This window comes from Leopardus geoffroyi, chromosome B1 (assembly GCF_018350155.1).
Source record: "Leopardus geoffroyi isolate Oge1 chromosome B1, O.geoffroyi_Oge1_pat1.0, whole genome shotgun sequence".
Lineage (NCBI taxonomy): Eukaryota > Metazoa > Chordata > Mammalia > Carnivora > Felidae > Leopardus > Leopardus geoffroyi.
The window spans coordinates 120,867,112-120,889,785 of NC_059327.1; the positions used below are offsets into that span (position 1 = coordinate 120,867,112).

The 22,674-nt window shown below is 39.2% G+C and overlaps 1 protein-coding gene across 6 annotated transcripts in view; it reads left to right on the forward strand.

Annotated features, from left to right (window-relative positions):
* Nucleotides 1-22,674, forward strand: part of PPP3CA (protein phosphatase 3 catalytic subunit alpha) — a 330,036-nt gene that overhangs the window by 186,534 nt on the left and 120,828 nt on the right. The window contains exon 1 of one of the 6 annotated variants that reach the window (XM_045471812.1): nt 7,402-7,522. The exons of 4 other annotated variants lie outside the window; for them this stretch is intronic. The gene's annotated coding sequence lies outside the window, so the exon portion shown is untranslated. Of the gene's footprint in view, nt 1-7,401; nt 7,528-22,674 lie in introns of those variants that run through there. One more of the 6 variants, XM_045471807.1, reaches the window with a different exon arrangement.

Below are 22,674 nucleotides of genomic sequence, written 5' to 3' on the forward strand. Positions count from 1 at the left end.
ACACCCAGCAAAGAAAAGCTCTGTTTCATTAATCCCAAAAAGCCATTGTTAGGGCCCAGGATCCAACCTCCACATCTCCCATGTTGTTGCCCTGGTCTCCTATACTAAGGGGACAAATGTGGCAGTAGACAGGAGGCTGAGAGGGAGAGGTGGGTGTTTAGAGTTCAGTGTGTCTATGGATTATCACAGATCTGGGGATGCTGATTTTACACATCCAGGTAACGATGCCTCAGCACAAAGGAATCTAATGTGTGGCTATGTGGCGAATTGATTTTATTCATCTGAATGGTGATGATAAAGCAGTGCAGCAATTTCGTAAACCTTTTATTTTATAAGATCATTATGAAATGTATTAAAGTGATGCGACAGTTTTTACTAAGAAGGAGAACTTAGAGATGTATGTTTAATATGTCTTGTGGGAATGAGACCGTAAATGAACTCCTGGTTAAGTTAGCATCTGTCCTGATTTAAAAATTAAATCTGCACCCCCCCCCCAACTTTGCATTAGCGAACTAGGTGATTTCATGGAAGTAGGTCTAAGCCTCTGAAGAGTTACTGTAGAAGAGTTCACATGGCTTAGAAAGAATCTGAAATGGGGAAGGGAGACAGTCCCTTTCAAGATTTTAAAGGGAAGGAAAAGCGGGAATGACATTTTAGGGATATTTGGTCACAGGGGAACTGTGACTAATAGTGTGTTAGTCACAACACTAGGCACTCTTATACACGTTTTCATATTTAAGACCTTTAATGGCACTGCAATTTAGCAATAAATTCAGTGCTGAGTCCATAGCAGAAACTATTGTAAGTGCTTGGGATATGTCTGTGAATAAAAGACAAGATCGAAGTATAGCTCTCTTTATAAATGACAGAGCTGAAGCTCAAGGATGTTAAGCAAGCTTGCCTAAAGCCACCAATAGAAGTGTCCTAAATGGGGAGGGCACCTGCGTGGGTCAGTCGGTCAAGCATCTGACTCTTGATTTTGGCAGTGGTCATGATCTCACGGTTTGTGGGATCAAGTCCCATGTCAGGCTCTGCGCTGACAGCAGGATCCTGCTTGGGATTCTCTCTCTCCCTCTGTCTCTGTCCATCCCCAACTCATGCTTTCTCTTTCTCTCTCAAAACAAATAAAATAAACATTAAAAAAAAGAAGTGTCAGAAACAGGATTTGAACACAGGTCTCTGATTCCACAGTTCAAGCCTCAGGAATATGGCATGAATTCCTAGGCATACTCCTGTTGAGTCTTTTTGCCTTCCAAATACAGTTGATAAAACCTGTGCTGCCCATCCCCTGGGCTTATTGTGAGAATCAAGTGGTCTCCTGGATGTGGTGGGTTTCAGTCTCTCTCTTTCCATCTCCTACTGCTGTCTATTTATAGTTGGGTAGAGTATTATTAACATTCTGGGTTAAGTCTGTTTACAAGTATGACTCCTCCAGTGGAAAATGCACATCTGCATTCCACAAACTGTCACTCATTCATGCAGTCAGTCATTTGGTCAGCAAATATTTACCGAGTGCTGCCATGCATTAGGCACTGGACACAAATATGTCTCACCTAAGTGAGACACGTCTATTTCCATGTGATTCTTACATCCTAGCAGAGATGGGTATTACACAAATTATACAATTGTTTATATTTGTGTTAAGTATTCCAGAGGAAAAATAGAGACATGTCTGTCTCTCGTACACCTGTAGCTAATTCATTTACCAAATGAATTAGTAAATAGGTGGATGGTTAGAATAAATTCCTCTACAAAGTGGCAACTGAGCACAGAGACTTGAGTGTCATCATGCCAGGGTTCAGAACCCAGCCCTGCTGTTAACCGAACTTTGGGACTTACCCAAGTTACTCAGCGTCCCCATATTGCCATTTCCTGCAGAAGAGAAATAGTAATGGTCGTCATAAGGGCTGAATGAGGGCTATCAGGAAAAAATGTAGGAGAGTGCAAGACAAGTGTGGAAGGAGATTAAGCTATCATTATTATTACTGCTATTATCATGTACTAGAACTTTTCAGGAAATTCTCTTTTACCCATTGAGTTCGCCTCTGCTGTTAACCTTCTACGAGTTTATTAAAAGCATTGTGCCATAGTTGGCATCAGAACCAACTGTAAGGCTTCAAAGAATACATGCATCCAGCCCTGTTGTAGGATATTCTTATTCGGGAAGTCTGGATAGAGCTCTGCGCTTCAAAAGCTTCACCGGTGACCCTGATTCACACCCCCAGGTAAACACCGATCATTTAAAAAATGACTCAGAAAGAAGATTACACACATGGCAGTGCCCAAGCATCAACTCCTGACAGCCCCCCAAGGACTTGTCTTTGTGTACCTGTCCTGGCTTGAGTTTTGAAAAATGTGATCAGTAAGCAAAACAGATAAATATGTAAGAAATCCTGGAGACTCTAGTTAATTCTTTTTCCAAATGACATTTAATTTTTACTACTTTTTCAAAACTCCAACATGAGTTGGCAATTGCCCAAATACATTTGACTAGCTTAGAATGCGAGCTGCTGGGGAACAGGGATTTCTGTCAGTGTCACTGATGTGCTGATGTATTGGTATATAGTACATGCTCAATAAACAGGAGTGGAAATGAATTGAATAGGTTTTAAAGCCTTTAGCTGTTTTGGAAGAGATAAAAAGGATGAAGTACAGGCCGGGCCAGGATTTTCTAGTGAGGGTAAATAACACATATGTTGATTATTACGTAATTTTCTGAGTAAAGTCCTGGTATAGATCTACCTAAGAAAGGTGCAGAGACAGAGAACGGATCCTGGGTGTGACGTTGATCCGAGCATGGCGGACATTTTTGGCAAGTCTAAAAGTCTCATTTTTCTCCCGCCTTGCACCTCACCCCTGGGTGCTCTTTCTCAGGTCTTAGCTCCCTCCCAATTAGCTAGCTTCTATTTGATTACTTGAATTGACATAGAAAATATTTACCGCTTTTGTTTTTAAGTTCTGGGTGACGTTCTGTGTTTGTTATGTGGTTAACTGAGGCTTGACAGCTCTCAGGAAGAATCACAGCCCGGAGGGGCAGGGGGATTAAAGCTGAGCATCTCAGGGACTTTGCAGTGGGTTCTGGCTTTTGATCTCCATGGGTGATTTTCAATAAGAAGCAGGAGGATCTTTTTTCCACTTTTCTTTGTAGCTTTATATAATCAAGGGGAAAATAATGTCCTGAGGCTTTAAATAACTGAGATTTTGTATGATTTGTTTTAAGGTCACCATTCTTTCGTGATTTCAGTTGGTAATCCCGACATCTTAAATTGTTGTCTGTGGGTAATTTCAAGTATCCTGTGGTATCCTGTGTAATGGCTCTTAACTGGGCCTTGAGGAGGAGGATGCAGATAAGAAAATGATAGAAAATAAATTCTGGATTTTACAAGGAAAATTATAGAAATAGGGGAAATGAGCCAAACAATTTGGGCTTGCCTTGTAATATACTGCCTCAATTTAAAACATGCCACATGGCACTCACTGTAAAATGAACAGTCTTTTTCTCTTCAGAATCAACAGTGACTCCCCAGATTTAAGAGGATAAAAATCACCAGCATGACTTGTAAACATGGCTTTAAATGGTTTCTGAATCAGCACTTCTTAAAGGTGCTTGTTATGGATTGTTTTATTGTTGCAAAGTCATCACATATGAGAGTCAGTGTTTAAAAAAAGGCGTTTACTGCTTCTGGTGTATAGATAGCATTTGCATGATCGATCCCTGCTTTTTAGCAGTTTATAATCAAGTGCTGAAAACATGTGCTATTCACATATAGCAAGGTAAAAAAAAAATCATCAAATCCATATGTAGGCATTTGGTAATTGTCTCTTCTTGCAAGACACATCTTTGTAAACCTGTTTTCAGTTTATATTGATCTCAAAGGATATTTAGCATGTGCGTGCCGTTACCAAGATTGCTTTTCAACTTTCGTGTAAAAGTCAGAGGCTGACTGATGCTCCCAGAGCTGCCACACGTGGTGGGCAGGTATGCACCTCATGACAGAGGCGCCTCGTGAACAGCGCCCTCTGCAGTAGCAGAGGGCACAACCCCTAGGGTCTTGTGTAGCAGCTCTGGGCACACAACGCCGTTCATTCCCCTCTTTACTGCTTATTGAACACCTTCTCTAAGGCACTGTGCCAAATCCGTGCAGAAAGTACGAATGATGAATTTCACCCAGCAACTCTATTAGGATTTAGGTGAAATATTCAGTTTCCTAAGTTGCCTACACACAATTACCAGACTCGACACTCCATTTCGTCTTCAGTGAATAGGCAAGCTAGGCTGTTGACTCTTGTGTCTGGATATAATTGCTTGGCAAGCTTATCTGTAGCTCCTTGTTGTAATTAGTTATCCTTGTGGAAAAGTCAGTATCTCAATTTCCTGTTTGCTGTTCTTATTAAAGTCTACAGAGTAGTTTCATCATTGTTTCATTTAGTGCATATTATCGATCACTCAGCAAATAAGTGTAAAGGGGGAGATAAAATGATCAAGAATTAGTTCCTAGGGTTCATCATTCCTTTATCGTGCTCACGTGTTAGATTTGGCGGACGGATCATTGTATCTGTATAAGCAGATGTAGCAAACACAAAAGCCTTGGTGTCAATATCTAATATAGTATTACACATGTTACTTGCTAGACATGCAGTTAGAAAGGCACAACTCCTAAAAACCAATTTCCAAAGAGCGGTATCTCTGGTTTTACAGATAGGATTCAGTTTTACAGTACTTGAACTTTTTTTTTTTGCCATCATCCAAATGTTAGTCCTTTTCTTACTGGACTTCTTGGCAAGTTGACACAGTCTTTTCTTCCAATACCTAATTCATTTGGTTTTCAGGATTCCATACACTCCTGTTTTTCCCTTAGCTCTTGGCCACTTTTTCTTTGTCTCCTTTAGTGGCCCTTCCTTCTCTTAGAGTGTCCCAGGGTTTAGTCCTTGGACTGCCTGTCTCCTCTATCCACGTGCACTCTCTTTGAACATCTCATCCATTCTCTTGCTTTCAAAACTATCCTCAGTCTCATGCTTCATAAATGTCTGCGTTTCCAGCCCAGTCCTTTCCTCTGGGAAAGTTCGGTCTCCCATTTCTCAGCGCTTGCTTACCTCCATTTGCCTGTAAGAGGCATCTCAAATCTAAACCTGTCCAGAACCATACCGCTGACCTTCCCTCTTAAATCTGCTCTTTTTACTGTCTTTCCTCACGGTACGCAGCCACTGTTCTCTTGACATCTTTCTTTCTTTCACATCCTGTGTGGATTCTCTCTGAAAATCCTATGGCTGCGGCTTTAAAGCGTGCTCAGAATCTGCACACATCTTATCCCCTCTGCCTCGGCTTCCTTGCCTGGACTATTGTAGTAGCCTGTATGTAAGTGTTCCCCAGCTTCTCTCTTGCCACACATTGTCAACCTAGCAGGCAGTGTGACCCTGGTAAATCACAGGTAGGATTATACTCATCTCAGTCCCTGCAGAAGAGGACAAGCGCTTGCCTTCATCTTTAAGACTCTGAGTTGTCCCCCGCTTCTGCTCATATTTCTCTTTAATTACACTCCTGCTGCCTTCACCCTCCTTCCTTAACCTCAGCCGCACTGGCCTCCTTTCTGTTCCTCACACATGCTCTGTACTTGCTGGAGAGCTGGTCACCCATGTATCTGCACAGTCCTCACCTCCGTGTTGTTGCTCAAAAGTCACCTTCCCGGCAAGGACTTCCCTCACCACATTATAGAAAGGAGTGGTCCTCTTCCCCCACCCTCACTGCTTCGCAGGTACTTGCTGTCCTGCACTCCTATTTTCTTCTATTGCACTTTTCATCCAATGGAGCACTTTGTGGCTCAGTTTTTTAAATCTATTATGTCTTTCTCGCTAGAATGTAGGCTCATAGAAAGCAGTAATATTTATTTTTTCCATCGCTTTACTCTCAGTTTCCAGAACAGTATCTGGAATATATTTGGCACTTGGTAAATACTTGTTCACTCAGCTAATAATGATTTACATATTTGCTAAGCCCTTTTTAGATGCTTTATACTACAGCTGTCTAGCTGAACAAAACTGTTTGTCTTGTAACCATGTGGCTGAGATTTATCCCCCAAAAACGTGCTGCTTCATGTACATCCAGAAGCAGCTGGTTCTTAAGTTACCTTAACCAAGAGCCACTACAGTAATGACAAGAATCATTATTTCTATTGTCCAGTAAAAGCTGTAGCTCCTCGGGCCATCATAATAGCAGCCACCCATAGAGCCTAACAAGTGATTTTTTCCTACAGAAATGCACTTTAGTAATTATCCCCCTTCCTTCAATTAATGAGACCTCAAATAATGATTTAGTTGAAAGCATAGAATTTTGGAATTTGACTTAAGGCAATTCATTTCTCACCTCATTTTCTCCTGAATTCAGGTTAAAATGTTCAATTGCGATTATAATTAAAAAGGAGAGGCAGGAAAAAGTGAGAGCCTGGCCATGTGTTATTATTTCAGTTTTTAAAATTGCCTTATTGTTCTCTAATAATCTAGGTCTTATTAGCGTCAACAGTACAAGGCAAATAAGACATAGTGCCTTGGCTTAAATATCTTAATGTAGCCTAAGGAAATACAAAATGTAAATAGCAGTCAATAAATGTGTTCATATTATTAATGTTGCTTAAGAATCCTTAGAGGGAAGATCTTTTTTATCCATTTTTTTTTTTTTTCAATCCATCTTTCAAATGATGGGCTGGGTACTTCCAGATGATTGACTTAATAAAAAGGAACAGCCCATATGAAAATCCAAAATAACAGAAGATAGTCTCCACAGAAATAAACTGCCCAGTCGGGACTCATAGTAGCAGGGCATGACACGTGGCTCGCCACATAGCATGGCACTTGCAAATATGACTTAGGCAATGAGAAACTGAGTTCAGGAAATGTTCTTTTCTTTTCTTTTTTAGCTCTTCTCTGGAGGAGGAAGAGTGTTCAGGAGAAAATAGCCTTAGGAAGCAAAAGGAATTGGCTAAGATAAATAAACATGGAATGTCTGTGTTGAGACTGATTTGCATGATGGAAATCTACTTTGTTGGGTTCAGGGAACAATGCACTGTACTGCTCTAACAGGGCAATTGCATATTGTTTTGGCATGAAAATGGGTTATGAGACACCGTTGGATGGCCTAGTTCAGAAAAGCTGAGGTGACAATTGGTTAAGGTGAAAGGAAAATCTAACTGCTGAAACTCGACTGATCTGGAAGAAAGTATGTTGGTGTTCGATTACCTGTGGTGAGAAGAACTTCTTCGGCTAGGAGTTTGTTGAGTTATCCAAATGGTTGTTGAGTATGCCTCCTCCTAAAATACATCTGAGTCAGAACGTGCATGCAAATTGAAGTTCGTTTTTTTTTTTTTTTAAATCTACTAAATGGAGGATGTGTTCCAGCTTCTACCCACTTGTATCCTCAGCACCCCCTGTGTCTTGAAATTTTACTTAACTAATTTAGCAAGTCTGCAGTCTTCTACCGTGGCTCATTCCATCATTATACCGTCCATCTGCCTTTCTCTTAATTAACCAGGTGAGGTGAGTCTTATTTAACATTAAAATCATTTTGTTGTTGTTGTTTTGTAGAAATTTTTATGTGTCTATGTCTGTCACTATCACTAAAGCTAATGCCAATTTGAGTATATCTCAGTAATGTTGCTTGGTAAATTCCTTTTATTTTAATTTTGAAATGCCCGCTGGCTCATAAAGGACTGCTATGTGCTTGTTTATGGCTGGTGATCTCGAGATTAGATACACTTTGTTGATGTACACATAAAATTTTTATAATATTTTGATAGCCTAGAACAGACATCAGAGATGGAAGAGGTTTCAGATGTTCGAGGATTTTTCTTCTTATTTTGGGGTAAAGCAAAAGGAGTGAAGGGTTTGGTATTCGATTTTAAAAAGTTGAGGATTACAGCTGACTGGATGAAAGGATAATGACTTGCGTGAAGCACATTAAAGGGTTGATTTTGGGTTCGGGTTTCGGTAGCTGCTTGGAAGATTGTGTAGATACCAAACTGATATTGCAGGTACTTTACTGTTTGTAGAGTGAAGAATTACTTAGTCTATATTAACGAATGGCATTATTTCATGTTGTTGAGTCCAAAATCTGAGGTGTTTATGGAAAGATTTTGCCCTTCTGCAAAGAGAAATGTGGAATAAGGAATAGGATAGCTAAACCACTCCAGGTCCCTTCCTGTCTTATCAGTAGGAGACAAAATGTAAACAATAATATGCAATAAAGGATAGGTGAGCAAATTAGAAAGTGATAAGCAGCACGGAAGTAGAAAAAGCAGAGTGGACTCTCACCAGGGGGGAGAGTTGGTGGCATTAAAGTAGAGTGGTCAGAGTAGGCTCCATTGAGAAGCTGGGATTTGAGCAGACTTGCAGTGGCTGAGGAGGTGGCCCAGGAAATCTGTGGAAGGAGGGCTCTTCCTAGAGCGAACAGCTAGACCATGGCTGTAAGGGCATAAATGTGGCCAAGTGTTCATGCTGTAGCAAAGAGGCAAGCATGACCTCCACGGAGAGAACAAAGCTGGGGAATAGTAGACTTGATTACTTATTCTTCCTATAATGTCTTAGGCATTTGTTATCATGAAAAAAAAAATCCTAAGTTACTGTGCTCTTCTTTAATGTTTGTTTTGGTAAAATGGAAACTAGAGTATTATTTAACCCTGAAATTAAATTAAATTATAGAACATATTAAGTATAAAAAGAACCACTTTTTAATCACTATTTTGTCCCAGCTGTGTCAACATGAGTTTCAGTAGATATTTCTAGGCAGAGAGAATGATGACCTAGACGTCAACTGGCATATAATAAGTGAGTCATCTATCAACTTTTACCTGAGAACAGGAGAGAAATCTATTTATTTATTTATTTATTTATTTATTTATTTATTTATTTACTAAAGTTTATTTATTTTGAGAGAGAAGAGAGCACGAGGAGGGGAGGAGCAGAGAGAGAGGGAGCAAGAGAATCCCTAGCAGGTTCTATGCTCTCAGCACAGAGCCTGACATGGGGCTCGAACTCACAAACTGTGGGATCATGACCTGAGCTGAAATTAAGAGTCGGACGCTAAACCGACTGAGCCACTCAGGAGCCCTGAGAGAAATCTATTTATTATGATAAGTAGCTACTAGCAAAGTCTTTAGCTGAATCCTAATATGGCACCTGAAGTGCTAGGCTGAGCCCAATGGAGAATTCTTTGCTGATCCCCTAAGTAGACTTAAAAACAATGCAAGATCTGCTTTCCCTGTTTCCGCTCCTGAATTCAACCAGAATCTTTAAGTTATAGTATACTTACCTGGAGACAAAGCAGAAAAAGGAAGAGAGGAGAATGGAAAACACTGCGGCATGTATCCTGGTGGCTGGTGCTGGGCTTCCACCACGGGGCCCAGGCCTTTCACAAATGCAAGGGGAGAGAAGGAGACGGAGCATAAGAATAGACGCACCTCTCCCAGAAGGTCATTTAATCCTTATAGAAAAGGTAGGAATAAGAGAGGATGAGAGCATAGTGTGTCCTCTTGAAAGCCTTCACCAAACAAGCTCAGAGACCCCACGTGCATCCGTGACATGCTTTTGTGAGGTCTCTCCAAAAACCCTGCAACCCTAACTTTTGAACTACAGTATATCCCACCGTTGGATAGATCTAAATCACTCATTTTTCTTGGGAGAAGGGTTCAGGGCAGGAAGTGCAACTATTAGATATTTCAAACTGAAAAAGAATTTAATGTAATGAACTAAGTACCTACAGAATTGTTGGGAGGGGGTAGAATATCAGAGGCTTTGATTTTGTTGTCCGGCTGTTCATTGCACTGCAGACTGTGAACACGTGTCCAGGAAACGATTGCTGCCATCCACAAATCGCCAGGGAAAAGCCTGGCGAAGCTATAACAGCTCCACCGCCCCTCGGCTAGTGACTGGTAGTGGAACGTGGAATTGTCAGTCACTGAAAAGCGTTTAGCGAAGCCCACCGTCAGTGGTCATGTCAGGTGCCGGGCCAGGAGTTCTTCCACTTTCCTTCACTTTTGCACATTACGCGAGTACATCTTAGTGGCAGAATCTAAGCCGTCTCCAGAGAAACAGAAGAGCTGGGGAATATGAGAAGTGTGGTGCTTAGACTTCCAGCCCCCGAAAAACAGGGAGAGAATACGGGGGGGGGGTAACGAGTGCTGACAAAAAGTCTGTCAAAGGCGTGCCCGTTTGCCAAAGGAGAAGGTGAAAAGTGAATGTTTTCAAAGAGAGAGGAAGAGTCAGATTTACTGGTGAGAAATTGTAACCCCAGGAACAAGATATCATGGACTGTATGTATAGTTGTGTGCCTGTGTGTGTGCTTGCGAATGCTCTATGTTTGGGTGGATTGGTTGACTAGACTCAATTTTCAAGAGCGGAGGAGGGGGTCCCATTTATTTTCTACATACCATCGAAGGAATAGATTACTGATATCAGTTTAGCTAATTGATAGATTTCACTTTTTTTTTTTTTTTTTTTTTTTTTAAGGAGTGTGGATAGGAAAGGTAGAATTTTCCTACAGAATGCATGCATAGCCAAGTCATTTACAGATTTCTGCCTAGGGGGAGAAAAAAAAGATATCAGCCCGCCTGCTTCAGAGCAACCCCTATTATGGTGTGCCAGTGGAGACACTGGCTTCCCTGTTCACTCGGGAGCAAATGAATTTTCTCTTACAAACCAACTCCATCTGTCCCTTTCCCTCGATTCTTGAGAAATTTTGCAGCTGTAGTTGAATTTGTTCAGAATCCTTTACCGAGCCTTGCAAGAGAGGCACAGCTCTCACCTTTATGTGTTAAGAGATTTTAGGATTGTGTAACCAAATCGTCAACTGAACGTTTTCCCTTAATGTCTATATTTAAATGATTCTTCAGAGTGCCAGTCTCCTAGAGCTAATGAATTCTTTCCCATCTGGCAGCAGATCGCTTACTGCCAACCCCTTTCCATCTGATAAATGTTCCCATAGCAACTCTAAGGCAATCTGTTTGGTTTCATTAAATACCAAAATTATAGCCTGAGAAGATGTATAATGTATTACACCACACTCTAGCATCCAGTGAAAAGACTCCTGGGTGATTGAATAGATTGTGATTGTGGGGCGGGGGTGGGGGGCGTGTTCAAATAATCAATAAAAAGGTTACGTTTCCTTTTGTAAGAGAGAAAAAGAAACTCTTGAAATCCAAGTCATTATTTTGAACTTCAACAAGGATTCACATTTCTCTTCATGGTAGTATCTAAGTTTCCTGAGCTCATTTTTTTTTCTGTATTCCTAAAACCTGTTGCTTACTGTCCTTGTGGATACTTTGACTCACACGCATACTAGAAAGAATACCTTCCTTTTTCTGCTTTTAAGCATATTTTTAAAGAACAGATAAACTCTGGGAGTACAAAAGCAGGAATTTATGAAAATCAAAAGTATGCCACCATCTTTGTCTACAGCAGAGTAGTTCTCAAGGTGTTTGCAGCCGGACAGGGTTGATGTGCCTTTTTTAAGCAACCCGAACCTGGCTTTTCAGAAACAAACAGGGAAGGTAATAATCATCTCGCAAGACATACTCTGCTTCTAAAAAATTCACCATAGTTATAGTGAGATTTCTTTTTGCAAATAGCATAGTTGGACTCCCCATTTATGCAGAAACCAGGGGATATTATTTTTACCAGGATGGGGAATATTAAACTGGGAAGAGACTGGAGAAATCATGTTGGCCATTCTCCTGCTTCTCAAGATGAAAGACTTGGGTTAACCTCACATTTGCCTCGTAAATGAGTACGATTTTTGTTTCACAGTTATACCTGAATAAATGTGTATGTCTGTGTCAGGGGTGGGGGAGACTTTGAAGAACAAAAAACTTGGGGCAGGAAGAATAAGTTATTCGTTTAAAATGAACCAAACCTTATTTGTAAGGATTAGAAGTATTTATTATTAATGGTCTTTGCTAATGGGTTCTCCATGGAGAAATAAATACAGGGACTTCCGAATTTTGTTGGGCACTTCATCACTGCAATTGCTATGTAGATTTATACTTACCACACTATTAAATTATAAGGCACATAGCAGTTCAAAATAGAGTATGGGATGGAGCAGGCATGCCCCAGCTGTACCTTTCTATTCTGCTTCCTATTTTTATGTTTTTTTTTTTTTTTTTTTTTTTTTACTAATTTCCAAAGGTCGTTGTCACTTGATCCTATCGTGATTTTTGTGATGATTCATACATGAATATTTATTTCTATTAGGCTATTTTCATTAAGAATCAGACAGCATATTTTCTGAATAGCTCCAATTTCTGTAACTCTAAGAATAACACTGCCCCTAGCAGTGGCCCCATTTCTGTGCATAGATGGTTTTGATGCATATATTTCAGGTATCTGGAGTAATGCAGAAAAAGGCAGTCCTGGTTGATACCTATTTTAGAATTAGTCCTACATCCATAAACGCATGTTTTTGAAAGATTTATTTCTGGAATTATGCGGTCCTACAAGAAGATTAAATTTTGTTCTGTGAATTTTTTAAAGTGATGACATTACAGCACAGACAGTAGGAACAGTTTTAAGGCTAGGGGCATTGTGAGGTTTTTGGGTTTTTTTTTTTTGTTTGTTTTTTTTTTTTTTGGAATCCATTTTACTTAATAAAAATACAGTTGGTCATTAAAACCATTATTGACCATTAATAAACAAAACTGTCTTTCTATTGACATTCAAAGGAAGACCAGTCCTGTTCACTGACTGAGAGAGAGAGAGAGAGAGAGAGAGAAAAGAAAAAACCTTCTAGGAAAAAACCTATCATAAACTAAACCTGTCTCTTTGGTGGAAGGGTTGGATTACTAGAAAATCCTTGATCTCTTCAGATTTAATGTAGATCCAGATGAAATCTGGGGCAGGCTGTGTTCTTAGCCTGGGTGGGAGGGGTAGGTGAGTGTGTGATGTGGGCAAGGAGGAGAGGGAGGAAACCACTGAGTACGTACTTAGGTTACTGTGGCCAGAGTGAAGAGCTCTGACTTCTGAGTCAGGATGCCGGTATTCTAGCTCCAGTTTTCCCTCTCCTCATGAGCAATCCATGGGCCCTGGGGCCAGGCTAGCAGGACTGTTCCATATCTCAGTCTGCTGCATGACTTGCTAGCCTTAGGAATTTAGGCCAGTTACCTAAACTCTCTGAGCCTGGGTTTCCTCATCGGCATAGTGGAGTTGATAATAATACCTTCCTTAAGGAGTTGTGAGGATTAAGTAAGCTAAACCCCAGAGTAAGCTAAACCAGCTTATTATCATGATTTAAATTTCTTAACCACATTGAGCCTTAGTTTTTCTCATTTACAAAATGGAGTATGCATTATGAATAGCGTGCAAGTTAAAGAAAATGGATGAGACCAATTAAAAATACTTAGCAAATATTACTAGATATGAAATAACTTTTAGCTGATGCTTTAAGTTAAATGCTTTAACTAATTACTTTCTCCATTGCATCAAACATTTGAAGAACAAAGTTTTTACTCTGTTCAGTAAATTGCAATTTATTTAGAGAGCAACAGGTTTTGGTATTTAGTTATTTTCATTTTATTGAGGTATAATTGGCACGCACTATTATATTGGTTTCAGGGATACGGCATCGTGATTTGACATTTGTATGCATTGCAAAGTGATCACAACAAAGTCTAACAATATTAATTACCATCTGTCACCATATAAAGCTGATACCATATTATTAATTATATTTCCCATGCAGCATATTACATGCCCATGACTTATTTATTTTGTATATGTGCTGCCGAAGCGAGCACATGACTTATTTATTTTGTAACTGGAAGTTTACACTTCTTGATCCCTTTCACCTATTTTGTCCACCCTAGTCCTCTGTCCCCTCTGACGACCATCAGGTTCTTCTCTTTATCTATGAGTTTGAGTCTTGTTTTGTTTGTTCAGTTTTTTCAGATTTTACATATAAATGAAGTCTTACAGTCTTTCTCTGTCTGACTTATGTCACTTAACATAATATGCTTAAGGTCCATCAATATTGTTACAAATGGCAAGATTTCGTTCTTTTAGATGGCTGAGTAGTATTCCAGTGTGTGTGTGTGTGTGTGTGTGTGTGTGTATGTATTATATGTATATAATATATATATGTATGGTATATAGTGTATATATATATATGTGTGTGTATATATATATATATATATATATATATATATATATATCTTCCTTGTTCATTTATGAAGGAACACTTAGATTATTTCCATATCTTAGCTATTGTAAATAATGCTGTAGTGAACACAGTGGTGCCCGTGTCTTTTTGAACCAGTGATTTTATTTTTTCCCAGTAGATACCCAGTACTGAATTGCTGGATCATAAGGTAGTTCTTTTCTTTTTTTTAAATTTTTTGTGGAACCTCCATACCATTTTCTAGAGTGCCTGTAGCAGTTTACATTCCTACCAACAGTGCATGAGGGCTCTCTTTTCTCCACATCCTCACCGACACTTGTTATTTTTGTTTCATTTTATTAATAGTCATTCTGACAGGTATGAGGTGATACCTCACTGTGGTTTTGATTTGTATTTATTTGATGATTAGTGATGCTGAGCATCTTTTCCATGTGCCTGTTGGTTACTAAATGTCTTCTTTGGAAATATATTTATTCAGATTCTCTGCCCATTTTTAATTGGATTATTTGTTTTGGTTTGTTTGTTTTTGATAGGTATGAGTTCTTTATATATTTTGAGTATTAACCCCTTATTGATTATATGATTTGCAAAATCTTCTCCCCTTCAGTAGTTTGCCTTTTTTGTTTTTAATGGTTTCCTTCACTGTGCAGTAGCTTTTTAGTTTGATATTATAGTCCCATTTGTTTATTTTTGCTTTTGTTTCCCTTGCCTTTGGAGTCAGATGCAAAAATATATCAGTAAGACCAATGCCAAGGAGCTTATTACCTATATTTTCTCCTGGGAGTTTTATGGTTTTGCTCTCACATTCGGGTTTTTAATCCATTTTGAGTTAATTTTTGCATATGGTATAAGATAGTGGTCCAGTTATTATAGAGACTGTCTTTTCCCCATTGTGTATTCTTGCCTCCTAAATTAATTAACTATATATGCAGGGGTTTGTATGGGGGTTCTCTATTCTATTCTGTTCATCTATATGTCTGTTTTTATGCTGGTACCATAGTGTTTTGATTACTATAGCTTTGTAGTATAGTTTGAAATCAGGGAGTGTGATACCTCTGGCTTTGTTCTTTCTCAAGATTGTGCTGGCTATTCAAATTTAAGAATTTTGTTGCAGTTCTGTAAAAAAAAATGTCACCAGAATCTTCATAGGGATTGCATAGAATCTGTAGATTCCTTTGGGTAGTATGGACATTTAACAATATTAATTCTTTTGATCCATGAAACAGAATATCTTTTCATTTATTTGTGCCTTTTTAAATTTCTTTCATCAGGGTCTTACAGTTTTCAGTGTACTGGTCTTTCACCTCATTGGTTAAAATAATCCCTAGGTATTTTATTCTTTTTGATGCAATTATTATTATTTTTAAAAATTTTTAATGTTTATTTACTTTGGAGAGAGACAGAGAGAGAGGACAAGTGGGAGAGAGGCATGGAGAGAGGGGGACAAAGAATCTGAAGTAGTCTCCAGGCTCTGAGCTGTCAGTGCAGAGCCTGACATGGGGCTCAGACCCACAAACCACAAGATCATGACCTGAGCCAAAGTTGGGCACTTACCGAATGAGCCACTCAGGTGCCCCATGATGCAATTATTAACGGGATTGTTATCTTTATTTCTCTTTCTTATAGTTTGGTTTTAGTGTATAGAAATGTAACAGAACTTTGTATATTATTTTTGTATCCTGCAACTTGACTGAATTCATTTATTTATTCTAATAGTTTTATTTAGTGGAGTATTTAGTATTTTCTACATATAATATCATGTCATCTGCAGATAGTGACAGTTTTACTTCTTCCTTTCCAATGTCAATGTCTTTTATTTCTTTTTCTTGCCTAGTTGCAGTGGCTAGCACTTCCAATACTATGTTGAATAAAAGTGGGCAGAGTGGCCAGTCATGTTTTGTTCCTAATTTTAGATGAAAATGTTTGAGCTTTTCACCATTGAGTGTGATATTAGCTGTGGGTTTGTTTTATATAGCCTTTATTATGTTGAGGTACATTCCTTCTATACCCATTTTATTGAAAATTTTTAACATAAAGTGATATTGAATTTTTCCAAGTGCTTTTTAAGCATCTATTAAGATGATCATATGATTTTCACCTTTAATTTTGTTAATGTGGTGTATCATATTGATTGATGTGTGGATGTTGAACCATCCTTACATTCTTGGAATAAATCCCACTTGATCTAGATGTATGATTGTTGAATCATAGATGTTGAATTCAATTTGCTAATATTTTCTTGAAGATTTTTGTATCTGTGTTCATCAGGGATATTGGCCTGCCTGTAATCAATGCTTCCTTCCTTCCCTTCCTTCTTTCTTTTCTTTCTTTCTTTCTTTCTTTCTTTCTTTCTTTCTTTCCTTCTCTCTCTTTTTCTCTCTTTTTTCTCTCTTTTGTCTTTCTGTCTGTCTTTCTATTTCTCCTAAATTTTTTTTAATGTTTATTTATTTTTGAGAGAAAAAGAGAAAGACAGAGTGTGAGCCAGGGGAGGGTGAGAGAGAGGGAGACACAGAATCTGAAGTAAGCTCCAGGCTTCAACCTGTTAGCACAGAGCCTGACACAGGGCTCAAACCTGTGAACCGCAAAACCATGACCTAAGCCGAAGTTGGACACTTAACTGACTGAGCCACCCAGGCGCCCCCTTTTTCTCTTTTTTTCTTCCTTTCTTTCCTTTCCTTTTTTTTTTGCAGTGCCCTTTATGGTTTTGGTATCAGGACAATGCTAGCTTTGTAGAATAAATGTGGAAGTATTCTGTTGTCTTCAATTTTTTGGAAGAGTTTGAGAAGTATTGATAATAAATCTTCTTTGAATATTTGGTAGAATTTGTCAGTAAAGCCACCTGGTCCTGGACTTCTGTTTGTTGGGAGTTTTTTCAGTCTCCTTACTAGTAATTGGTTTATTTAGATTTTCTATTTTTTCTTGATTCAATCTTGGAAGATTATAAGTGTCTAGGGATGTATCCATTTCTTCTAGGTTGTCCAATTTGTTGGTATGTAATTGTACATAGTAATCTTTCATGAGCCTTTGTATTTCAGTGGTATCAGTTGTAACTTCTCTTTTGTTTCTGATTTATTTGAGCTTTTGTTCTATTTCTTGGTGAGCCTAGGTAAAGGTTTGTCAATGTTTAAAAAATATTTTAAAAAAAACAGCTCTTCATTTTGATGATCTTTTCTATTGTCCTTTTTAGTCTTTATTTCACATATTTCCACTCTGACCTTTACGATTTACTTCTACTAACTTTGGGCTTTGTTTGTTCTTCTCTAGTTGTGAAGTGAAATTCTTCATTTTATTTATTTTATTTCTTGGGGTATTGGTATGAACTTCTCTCTTAGAACTGTGTTTACTCCATCCCATAGATTTTTGTTATGTTGTATTTATTTTCATTTGTCTCTTGGTATATATTTTTATTTCTTCTTTGATTTTATCTATGACTCAGTAGTTGTTTAGTAACACTTTTTGTTTTAATCTTTATGTATTTGTAATTTCTCTAGTTTTCTTTTTATAATTTCTAGTTTCATACCATTGTGGTCAGAAAATATGTTTGATATTATTTCAATCTTGAATTTATTGAGACTTATTGTTTTGGGTATTAATCACATTGTGATCCATTGTTGAGAATGCTCCATGTGCACTTAAGAAGAATGTGTATTCTCTGATTTGGGATGGAATATTCTATATACATCTGTTATGTCCATTTGTGTAATGTGTCATTAAAAACTGATGTTACCTTATTGATTTTCTGTCTTTGTAATCTATCTTTGATGTAAGTGGGATGTTAAACTCCCTATTACTATTGTATTGCTATCAGTTTCTTCCTTTAGGTCTGTTAATATTTGCTTTCTGTATTTTGTTGTTCCTATGGTGGCTGCATATATCTTTCTTTAGTTCTATGTTTAGGTTCCTTTCATTTTCTTTTGTGTATTTACTCTAAGTTTTTGTTTTGTGGTTACCATGAGGTTCACAAAGATCATCCTAAGTATATACCAGTCTATTTTAAGTAGATGGCAACTTACATTTGAAGGCATTCCAAAACTCTACATCCCGCCACATGTTTTATGTTTTTGATGTCATATTTTACATCTAATTTTATGTATCCCATAGCTAATTACTGTCATTTTAATTTTACTGTTTTTTTCTTTTATCCTTTCAGTAACATTGTAAATGATTAATCCACTATCTTTACTGTATATTTGCCTTTTCCAGGGAGATATTTACTTATGTGTGTGTGTGTGTGTGTGTGTGTGTGTGTGTGTGTGTGTATTTGCTTCTGTGTATTTCCTTGCTATTAAATAGTACCTCTTCTTTTCAGCTTAAAGAAGTCTTTTGAACATTTCTTGTCAGTCCAGCGATGAACTTTTTTAGCTTTTGCTTGTCTGGAAAATGATTTCTTCTTCAATTCTGAATGATGACCTTGCTGGCTAGAGTATTCTTGATAGGATGCTTTTTGGCACTTTAAATATATCATGACGTTCTCTTCTTGCCCGAGAAGTTTCTGCTGAGAAATTGGCCAGTAGTCTTATGAGGTTTTCCCTGAATCTAACACTTTGGTTTTCTTTCTTATTGCTTTTCAGCTTCTCTTTGTATCTTTAACTTTTGACATTTTAATTATAATGTGTCTTGGTGTAGCTCCCTTTGGATTTATCTTATTTAGAACTCTCTGCTTCTTTGACCTGGATGTCTTTTTCCATCTCTAGGTTAGGGAAGTTTTCAGCCATTATTTCTTCAAGTAAGTTTTCTATCCATTTTCCTCTCTTTGTCTTCTGGGATTCCTATGATGCTAATGTTACTTTGCTTGATGTTGCTCCATAGATCCCTTAAGCAATCTGCATTTTTCAATTTTTTTTTTCTTTTGGATGCTTTGTTTGGGTGAGTTCTGTTGCTGTGAGTCCCACATCACTGATCCATTGTTCTGCTTCATCCAGTCTGTTGTTGAACCCCTCTAGTGTATTTTTCAGTTCAGTTATTGTATTTTTCAACTTTGTGTCTTTTGTTTGGTACTTTCTTCTATTTTCTATCTCTTTGTTGAAGTTCTCTCTGGGTTCATCCATTCTCCTGAGTTCAGTGAGCATCTTTATGACCCTTAGTTGAACTCTAACTTTTAACAGGTAGATTATTTATCTCCATTTCATTAAGATTTTTTACTGAAGTTTTGTCTTCTTTTTCATTTGGAACATATTTCTCTGTTTCCTCATGTTGCTTTGACTCTCTGTGTTTGTTTCTAAGTATTAGGTGAAAGAGCTGCCTCTCTGAGTCGTGAAGGAGTGGCCTTGTTTGGGTGACAAATCTTCTTATTTAACCTTGCCCTAGCTTTTGGTTGGTCTCTTGAACCTTTGTGATTGTCAAAATTGTCTGATTTATTCTTGCTATGTCACCATTGTTGAGGGTGTGCCGAGACCTGTCACTGGAACATGTGCAGGAATCTCATTAAGCACCTAGTTTCAGGTTGATTGGAAGCCAGACCCTCAGGCAGATCTTTTAATGAATGCAAATGTATACAGTCCCGTGGGGCTGCGTTTGCAATCCTTTCAGGTTTCCTAACCAGATCTGGAGGTGTCCCTTGGACAAAAGTTGCAACAAATAGGGCTCCAGTTGAGTGTACAAACTCCTTTTGGGGAGATCTTGTTGAGGGGTAATGAAGCCAAAGGGATGTGCAAGGATGGTATCTCACTGCTTACATTCCCTGGGAATACCTCCTTAGCCTCTAGATGGGTGGGAAACCTGAAGCCTGTCCCTCAGGTTGAAGCTCCAAGCTAAGGAAATAGGCCTTTTTCACAGGAAGCCTGGGATTATGTTCCAGTCAGCTGTCTACGGTGCCCTGGGGGTGGTGGGGCCCGCCAAGAACTGTCTTTCTGATTGTTACATTCCCACATGGTGCTCAGGATCTCCAGCCCCCTTGGCCCGGAGAGCCAGGTGAAGGACCATGCCCTGTGTGAATTGCTGGCTTTAATTAGAGAATGGAGCACATAGAGGGTAGAGACATGCTTTTACTGGCTTCAGAAAGATGGTGGGAAAGTGTCCTAAGTGCGCGTGCCCACAGTCTTTAGGAATGCGTCGAGTGAGTGCCTTGTCCGCACATGTGCACCAGCATTAGTTACTGGGATCGGGGAGTGCCATAACCATTCATACTCACCTGCCCCAGTCAGGGAGCAGGGGTGTGCTGCAACCGCGGACACTCTCAGGCTTTAGCAAGGCAGCGAGATGGTGCTCTGACCACTTGCTCCTGCCTGTCTCAGCAAGGCAGAGGCAGCGTGCGGCATCTCAGCCCTCCTGCCTGTGCTACCAGGGAAGGCGGAGGGTGCACAAATGGCACCAACAGTTCAGGCTCCAGGAAGAGTTTCAACCGTCTGCTGTCCCTCCAGCAGACGCTTTTAGATTAGCGAATGCATCTCTTTCGTATGTACTCTAGGCATTTTTCAAACTGCTTTTTTCTACTGGGTCTCAGGGTGAGTGAGACCACATGTGAGTCCTCCAAATGGGGAATCTCAGTTTCTGATGGCACTTAGGGTCCCTTGGACTTCAGCCCAGTGGGTTTTCTAAGCCAGATACTTTGGGGGCTCTTTTCTCTCATGCAGATCCCAGGAGTCGAGGTGCCCCACGTGGGGCACCAACCCCTTGCTCCTCCAAGGGGAAGTGCTGGCCTGGGGACATTCCTCACTCTTATGTGTCACCGTGCCAAGGGCGGGGGTTTTGGCATGACCGTGTCTCTGCCTCTCCTACCTGTCTCAATGTGGTCTTTTTGTCCTTGGTTATGGAGAACAGTTCATGTGGTTTTCACATATATTTCAGAGGGACATGATCCATCTGTAGCTGGAGATTTGATGTGTGCATGGGAGGAGATGAGTTCAGGATCTCCCTGCACCTCCATCGTATGGAAGTCCCCTGAGATCTTAACCTTTGATTGTATTCTGCTGATATCCAGAGCAGAGAGTGCAAAAAAGAGCAGCTGATATGAAACTGTAGAATGGTGTCTTTACAAGCATTGCTATCCTTATTTCCAACTGCAAGTGTTTACACAAGTATTTGCCATTCTCTGCCTTCTTTTCATTTTCTCATGTTTTCCTTTTCCTTCTTTACTCCCTCATTCCCTCCCTACCTTTCTTTTTCCCGTTCTACCTCCTTCCCTCGTTTCCTCTTTCTTCCTCTCTTCTTCCAGTATTTAGTTATTGACTATTATAATTGACTGCCTCATTCAGACATTATTTATTAAGCACTTGCTAAAGGCAATCACAGCAGAGGTGGCAGGTGAAGTCACCAGAGCCCAGAGAATCTTGACCTGTCTTGTGACCATCTATTTTAACTACTGTCATGTGACCACTTATTTTAACTACTGTCATGATTTCTCCCCAGTTTACTTAATTATGGTTTGGTGCAGAGGCCCAAAGCCCCAAATATTGAAATTGAAAGGAGAGCCCCTTTAGTGCACAGTAGCTCTCAACACCCACTTTTCACTTGAATGTCCAATTTAAAGACAAATTTGTTGAAAACAATCCCTCTGTTCTTAAGTACGGCTTTTTAAAGTGTTCTTGGTGCGCACAGCTCCAGCTTTTCTCTTCTCGCCAGGCTCCCATTTGTGATCCATGTGAAATAACTATTTCCACGTAACACATTCTCTGTTCACTGCTGATCCTCCCTAGCGCTGCTGCTGCTTCCCGTGGGGAATATAGATGAGGCTGGTGATGCACCAGGAGCCAGCCAGGGGACACTGAGATAATGACTCTTTGTCATTGTGAATAATTCTCTCAGTTTGAGCTCTCAGCAATTAACCAGGTTTCTGGTGGTTCCTTTTTTTTTTTTTTTTTCTTTCTTTTTTCCTTCTTGGTATATATCTAGCTTTAATTGTTTCCCAGAATGTTTCTCACCCTGAAGCTTTTCCTGCAAAACAAAGGCAAAGAATTAACACAATGAAGTTACTTCACTAGTGGCCTCTTTCTCTCTTTATATTGTGTATCAGTATCGTGACTTAAATGCGCAGAAGTTCACATCTAAGCACTTGTAGCTCCTAGATACTGGTTGAAAAATAGAACTCTCTGGAAACGAGTTACGAAAACTGGGAGTGTTTGTGTCTGTCAAGGAACTGTTCCAAGATTCATTAAGTGTTCTCTGAAATAAGAGGTAGAACTATATACAATTTTGATTTGAAAAATCAAGAAATTGGAGTGCCCCAAATCGGTCACATTAAAAGAGTGGAAGTAAACAGTGTTGAATACATTTCATGTCCTCCAGAATGGGTTTCACTGAACTCTCTAATTACCTAAGTTGCTTCTCTTCTTCCAGACAAGAGTGTGCTTAAATCAGCCTGTTAGATCTTTACTCAGCGTGCAGACACCTGTCACGTTTTCTTAGGCATTAGTTTCCCTCCAGCATTTATTTCTACTCTAGGTACTAACATGCTCCCTGTCTTGTGGGCTTGAAACCGGAGAGCCTGTCTTGGTTTTTTTTTTGCCTCATCCCCCTTTCTAGGCTGCCCTAAATGCTTCCATTTCTTTCTGATGTCTTCTTACAACCCTTTTTCTTTAACT